The sequence below is a fragment of the Urocitellus parryii genome, chromosome 2 (genome assembly GCF_045843805.1).
Source record: "Urocitellus parryii isolate mUroPar1 chromosome 2, mUroPar1.hap1, whole genome shotgun sequence".
In the NCBI taxonomy this organism is placed as follows: domain Eukaryota; kingdom Metazoa; phylum Chordata; class Mammalia; order Rodentia; family Sciuridae; genus Urocitellus; species Urocitellus parryii.
This window is the reverse complement of record NC_135532.1, coordinates 200673723-200689482: the sequence shown is the minus strand read 5'-3', so window position 1 is coordinate 200689482 and position 15760 is coordinate 200673723.

Sequence of the window (15760 nt, the reverse complement as noted above, 5' to 3'; positions counted from 1 at the left end):
GTCATGCAACAGTCATAGGAAGCTACTGTACTCTTGAAACTGTTATGCCTCTCTCCCTTTTATATGAATTATCTCTCTCCACAAGTTTTCTTGACACAGGTTGCCTCTTCCTGTCTCAGCTCCAGTGTATCCACTTTTCTCTCTTTCAGGACAAATCCAGAAACACAGAATAGTTTTTGTAGCACAAGCTGAAATGCAAAAGTATTTTCATTTTCTCTAAGAAAGGCTTAGACCTTATAATAGGAGTCAGCAAACCAATGTTTTCAGACTACAACTCAGCCTCTGTCTGATTTTGAAAATAAAGCTTTATTAGAATACATTTATTTATGTATTGTGTATGGTTTCTTTCACACTATAAAGGCAGAATCAAATAGAGGTGACAGAGACTATATGATCCACAGATCCTAAATATGCTAGTTATACTTTGCAGAGAATGTGTGTTGTCCTGTGACACAGGTGATGCTGCTCTGGAGAATTCCTGTGTTAAGGTGCCAATTGAAGATTGCCCAGTTGCTATGGTGACACCCTATTCAAAGGGAAATTCTGTGCCAGCCTCAGAATTTTATCAGCTCTTGACCCCAGGTTCAAATGCCAGCTGCTCTGGGGTAGAGAGTTATGGGCATAAGGTGATAATTATAATTGGGTTACATAGAAGTTTATCCTCCAATCTGAGTGCTTTGAAGAAACTTTCTCGAAATAAGTTCTTTTGACATTTAAATCTATATAATAAATGAGTGGCGCTTGTTTATAGTCAGTCTTCCTTCATCAGAGATTGAATGAACCAGTGAGCCCCAGTTTTTTCTCTATTTATGTGTGTGTCTGTCTTTTCTCCATCCCCTCACACGCTGCTCTGATTAGTCCTGAATAAACTGTCTTGCAGGTTGTGACAGCTAGTCTTAGGATGGGGATATGAATCTGTATGTGGGTACAGAATTTTCTTTTCAATTATTATTCTACAGCATAATAAACATTACATATACTAACTTGATAGATTAACTAGCAATTGATGAAGGAAGCTGAGTTATTTCCCCAAAGACATCAGGACCTAATCCATAAATTTGCCTTATTTGAAAAAAGTTTTTTTTTTTTTTTGTAGATGTGATTGAGTTAAGAATCTTGAGATAAGAAGGTAATCCTGGATAATCTGGGTGAGCCCTAAATGCCATCACAAGTATCTTTATAAAAAATAGAAGGGAGATTTGGTACATGCACAGAGGAGAGGACAACATGAAGACTGATGGAGAGACTGGAGTAATACAACCCATGAATTAAGGAATGGCACGGACTGTTAGCAGCCACCAGAAGCCAGAAGAGACAAGAGGTGGATTCTCCACAAGAGCGTCAGGAGGACCATCACCCTCCTGACTTTCGGATTCTGAACTACTGACTTCAGAACAGTGAAAAAAATAATTTTTGTTGCTTTAAGCCACATAGAAATCTATGTGTGTTGTCCTCCTTAAAAACAAAATTATGGCTAGTTGTTGGGAGTGGCAACTGAGTTATGTGTCTTGAATTCTCATAATTTGTGTTAATTTGTGATAATTTGTTAGAGAAGCAAAAGGAAACTAACACAGTTTTGGCAAGACCATTTTAACCAGGCCGCATAATCAAAGACTATAGAAAGTTTTTCTGCTAGGAATTCCAGACTCATTACCTAAGCTAATTGCTTATGTAGATGGAAGAACATGCTCTGGGGACTTACAGATTTTGAGGGTATTCAAATAGTTTAGCACTGTGTAATGATTTCATGATGATGCTGTCAAAGTTCTCAGAGCGAATCACTTTGGTTCTCACTTCTGTCTTTCATGGAGTAAAAATGGCCACTTCAAAACTATCTCTGGGCTATTCTAGCATTGTCTCCATAAAGACCTGTGGGGCACATGGGAAGCTAGCTTGCTTTCCCTCTGTTTTTATTATCAAACTTCTAAAAATCAAAATTTATATACACATAGATTATACTGCATTACATTATGTGTACATATAGACATATTGAAAATGCTGTCCCCACCTATTAGTTTCTTTTATATGTTACATATGCCAGATATTTTTAAAGTTCAGCCTTCATCACTAAAAACCATTTACAACTGGTTTATTGGTATAGATCGTCAGGTATTTAAACCCTTAGCATCTCTAAGATAATTTTTGAGCTTTAGTACATGTCACTTGCTTCCGCAGGAAATTGTACATCTCGGTGAGGTTGGTAAACACAACATTACCTATTAGAGGTTTTGGGTGTTTAATACCAAAATCCCTAAGAGTAATCATCTGATTCATTTCATCCTCCCAAAACAAAGACAAGTTCCATAACTCACCTACAAATGTTAGTAATCCCTTTCCTGGGATAGCATACAGCTCTTGAGCACTACGTCAAATCCGCTCCATATTCCTTCTTCGTCCAGACATAGGGACAAGAACCATCTCTGGACAAGCTCACTTCTTCCAGAGGTAACCTAACAGGGCATAGGCTCCAAATATTCCACTTGCTTTTTTCCCTGGGAGTCTCTGAGGTTCATTCCATTAGGCTTCCCTGAAAGTGCCTCCATTTGAGCAGCCTTTCATGACAGCCAGCCAACGCTGCATCTTTGTAATGAACCTCCCTTCTTTCCTGCTTACCACCCTTCCATCACACATTTGAAGAGTCCAGTCATGCAGCGGTTGTTATATCAGGCTTTGTTTTTAAAGAAACCCAGGATAAGGTAGGAGGTTACTTTGGACAAAAAACAAACAAACAAACAAACAAACAAACAAAAAAACACTAGTAGATGCCAATTTTTTAAAATTTTCAGCACAGATTTTTATACATAATCATAAAAACAGAGAAGGGGTTAGAATGCACTCCTATGAACCTTTCATCCCATATATACTTCAATCCCTGAAGAGATATTTAAGAGATATTATAATAAATACTTGTGGAATAAATTAGCTTTCTCTAAATGTATCATAGAAGATTTAAAATAAGAGTGCTAAAAAATTCAGTTTGAAAATAATTTAACAACATTCCAATACTTGCTGTATCCTTGAAAAATCCTTAGATTCCTGGACATGGTCATTATGAGGTGACATCACAAGGTAAATACATGTGTACATTTATTATTTATTATTAAATACTCCTCCATTAGAATTGTATAATTTTAGAATCTTTTCACCAACAAAGTATGAAAGAGATTTATTTACCTGATAGAATATGTTGTCAGACTTTCAGATTTCTGCCAATCTCACCTGTGTAGTTTTAATGTATTCTATTATTATGAATAAAATTTTGTTTGTTCTCTCTTGATATCTTTTGCCCATTTTTATAGAGTTCTTAGTATTTTATTCTCGTTTTCTTTCAGAAGGATGTTAACACTGGATCTGTGATATAATTTGAAAATAATTTTGTCCAGGTTTTTCCACTTAAATTTTACTTTGTTTTACAGGTGTTTTCTTGCATTTTTTACTGTTTTTCTGTTTTCTTGCAAAATATTGTATCTGTATAATGAGGACCCACAACAGAGTTATTGGAGAAGGGATATCTCTGAGAATGTCCACTAAATAAATTTTGAATGAATTAATTTTCTCTAAATGCGTCATAGAAGACTTACAATAAAAGTGCTAAAAACATTCAATTTGCAAATAATATACAGAAACCTTCCAGTACCTTCGTTCTTTGTCACCATTTTCTTTGCTTTCTCTGTCTTTTTTCTACCTCTTTTTTTTTCACTTGACCCCAGCATTATGACAAGCAAACAGGAGAACAAACATTCCTCCATGAGCATCCAGTACCCTCGATAATGCAACCAAGGTTGGTGCTGGAAGAGAGACCAGATACCAAGTGAGTCCATGAGCGCTGGAATTTTTTCCAACCAAGGGAAATCAGGGCAGCCACATCAGAAGACAGAATAATTGGGTGGAGTTCTGAAGGATGAAAAAGAAATAACTAGTCCAAAAGCAGAGGGACTAGTCTTTCCAGAAAAGAAAACAACATCTGTAAAGACTCTGAGAAGACTTGGCAAACACAAGAGATGGAGTGTGAGATAGAACAACCAGAGCCTAGTGAGATACAGGGAGAAGGAAAGACAAAAATAGATAGGGAAGAAGCCATTTTGCAGCATCTTGAGGGCCATCCCAAGATTTGTCTTTATCCCAAAAGCATTTCAAAGTCATGGAAGGATTTAAAGAACAGGGAGTGCGTATGGTCAGATCCGTATTTTGAAATGGTCAAATTTATTTCTATAGGAAAAAGAGATTATAAGGGTACCTCAGTGAGAAGAAGCTCAAGTAGGAATAGGAGGCCAGCTCTGTGGTTTGAGAGAATATGGTGAAAGGGTGAGAGGGTCAGGTTGAGTGGCAGCAGGGGTGCACTTAGTGCATTTAACACTCAAATATCTAATTTTGATAATACCTCCCCATATGTCAAGATTATTTTCAGTAATGATTATCAAGTGAAACACATAGCTTATAATAATTATCACTAGAAAGGAAATACAGACAAGAAAGAATTTCACTGAAGTTTGTACATAGAATTATAATTACATAATTTGAAAAATATTTCAAAAAGAAAATAACAAAGCCCCCAAACAGGTAAAAATACAGCAATTCATTCAAACATTTTAATTTTTATTTTATTGCTATTTAAAAGTTTGGAATTGAATCATCTGGGTCATAGTTCTATTATATCCTAAAATTTTCTTATAAAAAATGAACTTTAATAAAACCAAAGTCTCTACCAAAAAAATACAATTTGGCCAATGGCTAAGTGATGATGCTCATATGATGTTTGTTTTCTTGATCTTTTTAGTTTAAAATTGACTACTAATTTAAAAATAATGCTTTTCAATTTTAAAGATACTATTTAATCTGAATGAACTAAAATTTGTACTTAGCAAATAAAAATCTGACTCGTTTACCTGGTTTTACTTTTTTTATGTCTTAAGTACAAATATAGACTCCAACTGGTTACATAGAATGACAAAATTGAAGTAATTCAAGTTCTGCTTCTTCATCTTAACAATCACTGTACTATCATTATGTATTTGAATCTATTCTTCAAATGAAAGAGTGAAAGCTACATACAGTATCCAAAGTGAGCTGTAATGTTTTCTGAACCACTAACTGTAATCTTAAAATAAAATCTTGAACTGAGACCTCAAGGGGTTAAGACTAACTGTGTGAATGGGAATTCTTCAGATTATCTACCCAGAAGCGCATTTGTTAAAAGATAAGTCATTTTAAAAAATGTATTGATGTAAAGGCTGGGGATGTAGCTCAGGTGGTAGAGTGCTTGTCTCGCATGTACAATGCCCTGGGTTCAATCCCCAGCACCATACACACCCCAAAAATGTAAAACTTACTATATATTAATAAAACTTAATAGCTAGAGAAATTAGTTGGAATTAGATCATCAAAATATTTGAGGGAAGGAGAGTATTTTTATCACGGAGGCTATTAATACTGTATAGCAGATGTTTGTAAATTCTCTGTTCAGAATATACATCTTATTTTTTTAATTGCTTGCATGTGAGGAAGACTTCACTCACCACTTGGTCTACTCTCCGGTGGCAGTGAATGAAAAGAATAATGGATAAATGTTAATAGGGAGTAGTTTAAATTGGAACAAACCTAGCCCTTCTCTTAGCTTAGTCTGTAAATGTGGAAAAAAAGTAATGGTCTCTTTATACTTTTTTTCTTTCCTTCTGACTTCTGTCTCCTCCTCTTCCACCTCCTCCTTTTTTAAAGGTCTTTTGGATTGAACCCATGGTTTTGCACATGCAAGGCAAGTGCTTAACTACTGAACTATAGTCTCAGCCTTTTTAATTTTATTTTGAGACAATGTCTCTCTAAATTGCCCAGGTTGGGGCTGGGGATGTGGCTTGTAGCGCGCTCACCTGGCGTGCATGCTGCCTGGGGTTCGATCCTCACCACCACATGCAAACGGGGATGTTGTGTCCGCCAAAAACTAAAAAATAAATATTAAAAATTCTCTCTCTCTCTTTCTTAAAATAAATAAATAAATAAATAACCATTTGAATAAACTTTAAAAAATAAAATAAAAAATAAATTGCCCAGGTTGCCTTTAAACTTGAGATCCTCTTGCCTCAGCCTCCTGACTATCTGGAGTTACAGGTATGTGCACCTGGCTTCTTCTCAGATATTCTGATAGGGTCTCTGATAAAAGTGAATGAAGAATAGACTGTGCCATTCTTTCCTTGTCCAAACTCTAGCCATGCTTCTTTGAATTCTTCTCTTGACTAGCTCTCAATCTTGGCCTGCAAAGACTTGAACAAAAGATTAATAATAATAGTTTCTAGCAGCTCAAGTCCACACCCTAGGATGGCCCTACCCTGCTGCTCCCCCTTGTCCCTTGAGAGATTGAGAAAAGTCAAGACAGCCAAAAGCATGTTCTCTTTGTCCCAGCCAAGGACTGAATATAGGGCCTCTGTCTCCCATCCTCCCAGAAGGCAGCAGCCTACGTGGTAAGTGCAAGTTAGCAAACCCAGATGGGTTTCACATTGTCCAGATTCCTTCTTCTTCTTCTTTTTTTTTTTTGTTTTGTAATTTTTCACTTCCCTGACTTTATTCATCTCCTGTTGCTCAACCCCCCTGTCCTTTCATCCCCCTGCCACCTCTGAACAAATCCAAGGTAGATTCCGTTCATGCTGAATTCTTTTTCTATTGCGATAGTATATTACTGATTAAAATCTGTCCTTACCATTTTAACTAATGGCTTTGTTTATCTTAGACAAGATTTACAAATCAATCTAAAAATATATTTGAACAAAGGCAGTCACATGAAGAAGAGGCAACACTGGGATAAGATCCACAGGAAAATTCTACTACTGACAGTCCTTCAAATGGAATACTCTAGTACATGTGGCTAGAAATAGAAGTTGGACCAGAGAGAGGACTGGTGGAAATTGAAAGAGTTTGCCCATTGGCAGGAACTAGCAATAGAGATGAATATTTTAATTGGAGTTGCCAGAGGAACAGCTTATGCCCAGATGGAGATGAAAACTGGTAGAATATACTAGGTTAAGGATAATTCTTAAAATGTCAATTTGTAAATAATTTGGAGATTTTTAAATTACAAGAGACTTTAAATCAAATAAAAGCTTTCAGTTTTCCAACAAGCTCTATGGGATGGTATCAAAGGGCTAAGGCACAAATTGGAATTATTTTAAAAGTCAAGCAGCATAATACATTTTTATGCTATTTTACCAAGTTGTAGCTCCACTATATCAATAAATGTGGTGATTTGATAGGAAGGCATATATACACAAAGAAGCACAGATTTTTTGATTATTAAATGCTGACATTATATTTGCTAATAAATCATTCATTGATTCTGTAAAATATTTATTGATGCTTAATGAATGCCAGACTCTGGGCTATGTCACCGTCGCAGTCCTCTTGGAGTTTACAGATGAGTTATAATGGAGGCAAAAGTGCTCCAGGAGATTTGGGTGTGCATTCCAGTCTTTTATCCATCTGTTCTCGGATCTGTTTCTTGTTCTTTTCCAGCTCTGCCCTAGATCTCAGGAGATCTGAACTTTCAGGCTGCATTTCCTAGGCTCAATGGGATTTTTGCTGGTTTGGACCAAAGTGAGGCAGCAAAGGTACAATGGCAGGTAAGATAATTGGATGGACCAACAAACAGTCCACTTGCTCTGGTCAGGCAGCATCTTTAGAAATAGCTACCTGTCTGCCATGCTTCCAAATTCTGCTTGACAGGCACAGCTTCTGGTTTCTGGTTTGCCACTTATAAAGTCAAACATATGCATCTCTTCCCAACTCTTTATATAATGGTAAGATTGCCTAGGAGAGTTGGTATCTTAAAAATCCGACATGGTAGGATATTTACACCAGGAAAATTGGCAAACATGCTTTGTTTTTCCTCCAAGAACTGAGTGTTAAAGATTAACCAGTATACCAATGAGCTCGGTGTTCTCATTAATCCACCTCTTCATGTTGTTCTTCAGACTCTGGAGGTGGTACTTTGCTTCTGCTCTTGTTATTTTCTCATTTGCCTCAACTTCTCATTTCTTCTTTTGTCTGTATAGTTATTTCTTTCTGATAAATTCCCTCTCAGTTGGAAATGATATCACTGGACACCAAATCTGGTGTTTTAGTCTCTTTTCTAAACACCCAAGGGAATAATTCATAAAGAATTGAGGGTTATTTGGTTCACAGATCTAGACATCCAAGGCTGTTGTTTGGCTCCAGCGAGAGCCTTCTGGCTACATTACAACATTGTAGATGGCATCATGGTGGGAACATGTGCATGTGGGAGAGATTACATGGTGAAACAGGAAGCCAGAGGGATTTGGAGGGAGGCCAGTCTTGCTCTTTTCATAACAACATGCTCTCATGGGAAATAACAGGGTCCCAGGAGAACTACATTAATCCCTTCTGTGAGTGGCACCCCCAATGAACTAATTACCTCCCACTGGGTTGCACTTCTTAAAGGTTCGTCCACCTCTTAACAATACCACACGGAGGACCAAGCATTTAGCATATGAACCTTTGGAGATACACTCAGACAATTTCACCTGGCCTGGGTATTCACTTCTTGGATATGCAGGAAAGGCCTTTAGAAGAAAGAATATGTCGAATTTTAAAAGTATATAATGGAGGGCTGGGGATGTGGCTCAAGAGGTAGCGCGCTCGCCTGGCATGTGTGCGGCCCGGGTTCGATCCTCAGCACCACATACAAACAAAGATGTTGTGTCCGCCGAGAACTAAACAATAAATATTTAAAAAAAAAAGTATATAATGGATACAACTTGGTGATAAGATGTAAAGGTAGGAAAGCCTGTGATTCAGCTTCAGATCCAGATTTTGGTTTGGGAATATAGGTAGAAAATGGTCCTGTTAGCTAAGAGAGGAAGCAGAGGCAGAGGAGCAGGTTTGGAAATGGGGGTAGAGATGCTGAGTTTGAGGTGCTCATGGGGCACCCAGGATAAACGTGTAGTAGAGTTTGGTGGAATCTAGAACACAGAAGGGATGTGTTCTCTCGAAATTCTCCTCCTCTTTCCATTGCCTCTGTTGCCTTGTTCAGGAAATTATCTCATCTTTCTTCTGTACCTTCAAAGCACTATTCTAGGTTTTGTTCATATACATTCAGTGCTCTCTTGTCTTATAAAAACTTCCTTCCTTAGAGTCCACGTTTCCATTTCTGCTAGGTCTCTTTTTTTCCCCTTCATGAGTAACATTCTTCCTCAATCCATTGGAACCTGGTTGCCACTTCCATTCTTTTGCGACTGATCTTGGCAAACAGCAATGACTAGCTGTTTAGAAATAGCTACCTGTATGCCATGTTGCTAAAGCCAGTAGGTTCTTAGCTCTGAGCTGGCCAGAGATGCTAAATTTTTTTTTTCCCCTCACACAAATAAGAATTTATTTTCCACCTACAGACTGATACAAGACAAAACATTGAGGTGGCTTTGACATTGGGTTAGTTTGAATAACTTTTACAAAGATATATTTGCAACCTGTTCCAAACAATAAAGTGTTTTGAAAAACACAATAGAAACTTTGCATTTATATACTTTTCATAACATCTCACTTAATAGAAGGGTGTGATTTCGTGATTTCTGCAACTTCAGAAGAAGTCACTCTAACCATTGTCATCACATATACTTGGTTGTGCTCTTCCAATTATTAAAAATATATTTGAAAACAACAATTTTGTTTCATGAATTTGGTATTCCATTGTATATGAATTTTAATTATAAAAATTATTTCTGTATTTCAGAAAATCAAAGTGCATGGATTTAATGGAGAAGGTAAATTAGATCTCTTAGAAAGTATACCTTTACTGGATAGGGAAACCAGGGTTCCCCTGTGACCACTTATTGGACTTTGTATCCCCTTCATAATTGAATGAATTCATTTGGGGGCATATGACCCTAACTAAATTAATTGGTAGTTAAAATAAAGTGAAATTCAGTTAAGTCAAATGCAGTGCTTTGGAATATCAATCTTTTTGGAGGATGCATTACTTTATTTTTTTGTTACTAAATAGAGGATCAGCCAATACTTACTAAAACAGATTTAAAGTGTTAACACAAAGATTTCATTTGTTAGTATTTTTTTAAATTTATTCTAATTTGTTATATATGACAGCAGGATGCATTTCAATTCATATTACACATATAGGGCACAATTTCTCATATGGAGATGCTGAATTCTGATTAGTGGTCGATACATAGAGAAAATTCAGCAAATGAGAGTTATTATTATTATGGTTGGGCCAAATTAACTTTTTAAATGTTACTGCTCAGCTAACTTTTTTTTTCAAGAATCATCTTCATATTTTATCACTTTGTGAGATCATTGCATTTCTTAATGTATTTTTGTCTCTAATTACCTATCATTAAAACAACTGGAGAATTCAGTGAGGGAAAAAAAAGTGTATTACTTAGCATCTACAGAAGGAATGAAAACACAAACTCAGTGAAAATTGTTGGACTGAAATTTTCACCTTTCAACTAGTTGTTTGTTTCAGTACAGAGAGAGAGAGCTTCAAAGGACTCAAATTGCCTTAAGGGAATGATAGGTTAAAGCAGTTTTTTTCCTCAAAATTTTGTGTTTTCTTGTAGTTCCCACCAATAGCTAGTAATCTTTAGTAAGGAATAGAAATGAAGAATAAGGGTCATTTACTAAGTGGCATGTTTGATTTACAGTTTGTTAGTTGCGAAGAATTAGTGATGTATTCATGTTTCAATAGCTCACAGAATAAAAGGCGAGGCTCTCGTGATGAGCACACTCTTAAATCCTATCTGCCTAAGTGTAAAAGGGAATAAGCTTTAATAGAACAGCGTGACCTACTCTTTCAGTCTCTTTCAAAAGAAGGAACAAAATATACAAATGAGATACGATACCTTCGTTTTTATTTTTCACTTGCCTTTGTAAAAGAGCAGTTTCTGCTTTGTAGACACTTTGAACTTTGAAAGCCAAGCTCTGCCACTTACCCAATTGTAATCATATATGCTCAGTTGAATCCTGCATCACAACTAATAAACCTCATTCTCTGAAGCAGAAAAACCACAAGGCAGTCTTAAAATTGTGAGTAAACTGAAATGTAACACCCATAGTTGGACCACAGGAACATTTTTAGGGTTCATTTAGGGGTACAATTAACAGTGTTTTTTTAATTAGAATATTTTGGTGATTACATTGATCAATCTCACATCTCAATTTAAACCTTAATGTTGATAGTAGGATTACAGGCACAATTCCATATTTGCTTTGAAGAAATAAAGGTTCAGATATTTTAATAGATAAGGAGATAAAAGGAGACCGAGTACCATGTGTATCTGAAATGCTTGCCCATAATCTCTCCTTCATCACATGGAGAAACTCTAAAGAAAATAAACTACAGTGCATAATAAAATCTGTCATGATACACTGAAGTGTTGAGTAAGGAAGTTCAGAAGGAAAAAACGTTTTAATTTAACATGAGGCACATCTGTTCTATCTACTCTCGTACAGTTCTTGCTGATCCTTTGTCTTTTAAAATAAAACTTAAATTCACTCAGTTGGGTGAAACAACTATAGAATTAAAAGCAGCAAATGACTAATCATGCAAGCATATGAAAGAAAGGAAGAGAAAGAAAGGAAAAAAGAAAGAGAGAAAGAGAGAGAAAGAATGAAAGAAACATCAGTGCCTAGTTAAAATGCACAAACAATTGATTTTTTCTGGTGATCCCTTGAAAATTTTCTAAAATGTCTATGCTTTGTTGACCAATATTAAGCTTAATTTGACTACATCTCCTCCTCTTTAACAGACTTAGGAGTAAGTGATCTTTTCTAACATGTGGCCTTATTTCTGTAGGTCAAGAACATATTTTCTAATGTGAAATTCATGTGATTTAGGCAAAGAACATAGCTTCCCTCAAGTTTTTGTTTGCCACAGGGTTTTTGTCAGAATACTGTGTAGAAATTGAGCAAAAGCTGAAATATCTGACCAATGGGAATCTTGGGAAGAGATAAGCATGCTGGGACAGGAGGTGAGATTCTTCTTTACCTTTCATTCTGTTTCAATAAATTCCAAATTTGTATGGCAGGCATTGACTTTTTATTTCCCTTTTAATTTTATTTTATATATCAATTTTTATTGCCAAAATTTGGCTTTTATATGTGAATTGGTGAATGAATCCTTTGTTTTTCCATCCTTCCTTCCTCCCTCCTTGCTTTCTTATTCCTTCCCTAGTTCTGCCACTCAGAGATTATTTTATTTTGAGCAAGTGACTTAATTCTTTTCTCCTTTAGTGTCTTTGTTAATAGAAATAATAATAATGATAAATCTCCTCCAGGTTTGCTGCAATGATTAAATAAGTTAATACATCATATGTAGTGTTTCCAATTAGAATATTTTAAGAATGTCATTTATTCCTATTGGATATTTTCTTCCTTTTGTTTTGTTTTGCTTTCATAGAAATATATAAATCAATTCTCATCATAATATTAAGTGAATACATAAGTATGCAGAGTAAAATGCCAAAGTTCCATTTCCTTGCTTCTCACAGACATGGTACTAAGCAGAAGTAAACATGTAATGTATATAATTTTAGTTCTTTGCCTAGATATTTACATGTATTTGTTATTGAATACACCCCATAAATACATACAGATACATATAAAAAACACAAGCATTCTTAACATGATTGTTACCATAGTGTTTGTATTTTTTACATCAATGTAGCTTACAATTCTTTCTTTCTCTCCTTCCTTCTTTCCATCCATCCTCCTTCCTTCCTTCCTTCCTTCCTTCCTTCCTTCCTTCCTTCCTTCCTTCCTTCCTTCCTTCCTTCTTTCTGGTATTGGAGATTGAACCCAGAGAATCCTTCATGGTAAGTGTGCCTTTACCACTGACTACCTCCCAGCCCCAAGCTTATTATATCTTTCTATGTTAAAAAATACAGTTTTACCACATCCTATTAATTCACTAACAAATTAATCAAATTAATATTTATTCTTTATAAATTGTCATTCTAGGCATTACCTCTTCGTAGTGACCAATAGGCAATTCCTTGGCCACAAAAGTTTTGATGCTAGCGAATGAATGGATGGTAGAAATAATATGCAGTTCAATGTTATAATGTCAGAGGTGGTGGTATCCATGAACTAAAAGGGCTAAAATGTAGAGGGTCAAGGTTAGGATGACCAGGGAAGACCTCCGTGAGAATGACATTTCAGCAGGAACCCTGGAGAGAATGAGGCAACCATGAGTATGTTTGGAGAAAGCTGAATGCATGCAGAGGACTAAGCAAGTGCAAATGCTGTGACTCTCAAAATGGGCAATGGGACAGAGACAGAAAGGAGATGAGTTCAGTCAGTGGCCAAATGACATGGCACTGTGGTTCATGGGGAGGATGTTGAGTTGGATTTAACTTTATTGAATTCTGTCCCTTTTTTTCTAAGGTACAGACAGAACATAGTTTGCCTAATCCTTCTCTCCTAATGATGGAAATGGTTCAAATCTTTCTCTTATACACATTACAGGAAACATGCTTGTCTTATCTCTGTGCCTGTCTGAATGTTTCTGCAGAATATTAGGCCCAGGATAACTCATTCCAGGGGTGACCACAAAGTACATATTGACAAAAGCTATCAAGTTGCCTTAGTAATTTTAGATTTCTACCATGGGTAAGAATGTTTTCCTTTATTCTTTTTTAATAGTAGGTAATGTCACTCTTCTTATTTTAAACAATCCAATAGGTAAAAACTCAGGTTTTTTTCCTTTTAGCTTGCATATTCACTATTATTAATAAAGCTGGGAATGATTTCATAGGTTAATTAATTACTTTGATTTTTTTTTCTCTTGTGAATAGGCTATTGGTCAAATTTTTATTCCAGATCATTCTGGCCACGCTGTGGAATGGTTGCATTTGGGTCAAGTGTCCACCCTCAGTACAGTCAACTGTGTCTGGAAAACTGGATTTATATATTACAAAACAGCTCTTTATGGCTGCTTCTCAACATGGACTATAGGTAGTGCACAATAACCTATAAACTCTACGGGCAAAGCAGTCACCCTGACTAATGCCCAGTGCAATTTGATGGTGAGTGAAATTAGAATTGCAACACATTATTTATTGAACACAGGCTACATGCAAAGCTCTATTTTAAATGTTTTAAGGGATGGAAAGTTACACTTGATGGTGTCACTGTCCTCAAAGATACTCATAATCTCACAAGGAGAGACAAGTACAAAATAACTACAATTCAGAACAGAATGTAGATTTCCCAAGAATGACACAATCAAACATAAAATAATCCTGAGAGAAAGAGAATTCACATTTAACTGATAAACTCAAGGTTTAGTGTTGAGAGTTGTAGAGCATTTGTTCCAGATTTTGAATAAGTGTAGAATTTTGTAAGTGGCTAAGTTGTTTTTATAAAGATAATTTCAAGTTTATATATTATATAAAAAAAATACAAAGACAAAAATAAAAATCAATGATAGTCTCCCACTGAGAGATAAGCACTTTTTTGAGCTAATAACTCAGTATTTTAAGATATCAGGCTGGGATTGTAGCTCAATGGTAGAGCACTTGCCTAGATGTGTGAGGCACTGGCCTTGATTCTTATCACTGTATATCAATTAAAAAAATAGAGGTGCATCAACAATTAAAAAACATAAAAATAAATTTTAAAAAATTTAAAAACACAAGTATTTTGAGATCTCAGCAGACATTGTGTGTATGCATATGCAAATGTGTGTTCCTATGAACATACGTAAACAACTCTATGTTAACAGAGCTTTTCATGAGACAAGATCTTGTCAGCGTTTAATCCATTGGCTAATATAGAAAATCAGAAATATTTTTTCAGAGATCGTTAGTTCTATCACTTGCTCTTCCTACATAACATATGCCTAGCTATCTTTCACGTATATTAACTGCATAGTACTTCATTACATATATAATTGACTTACCCAGGCTCCTCAGGATAAACTTTTAGGCTTGTTTTCAGTTCTACTTTATTCTAAATAACACTGATGAGAACAATTTTAGGCTAAATTTATTTTATACTCATATGATTATCTCCTTAACTACATTTTTAGAAATGAGTTTTCCGTGTAAAGAATAAAGCATATCTTAGAGAATTAAGATGCATATAGCCAAACTTCTTTCCTGCATAGAAATATGAATTAAATTCTCACCAATGAGGCATAGGATTGTATATGTCCACACACTAGTCAAAGCCAGGGTTGTTGTTGTTGTTGTTGTGTGTGTGTGTGTGTGTGTATGTGTATGTTAGCTTTTGTTTAGTATGTGTTGGGAAAGGGAGGAATGTTGGGTGAGGGAAAGCAATTTGAAGCAGATGTTGTTTGTAAACATCATTTTAGATTAGATTTTGTTGTTGTTGTTGTTTTGTTTTTTGCATGATATAGAGGACCAGACCTTCATACCCAACCAAATGACAAAACTTTTAGTCTTTTGAGTATTTGTCAAATTTATCCTACCTACTTTTACTCTCGGAAGCTATAGACTGTCTCAGAATTCCTTAAACAAAAATCAGAAGTAGACATAGGGTATCTTCTTGTATTATAGAATGAACTGCAATTGCAATGTGAATTCTAATGTTTTTTTCAATGTTATTAAAATCGTGAGGCTATTATATTGCTTCTTAGTGAGTTAATAAACTATAAAAGTATTTTAGCCATTTATCACATTTAACCATAATTTTGAATAAAGAATTTTCTGTGGATGGTTGTGGTAGTTACTAAGCTAATTTCTTTTTCTCCAAACACCCTTCTGTAACTGCTTTGATTTTT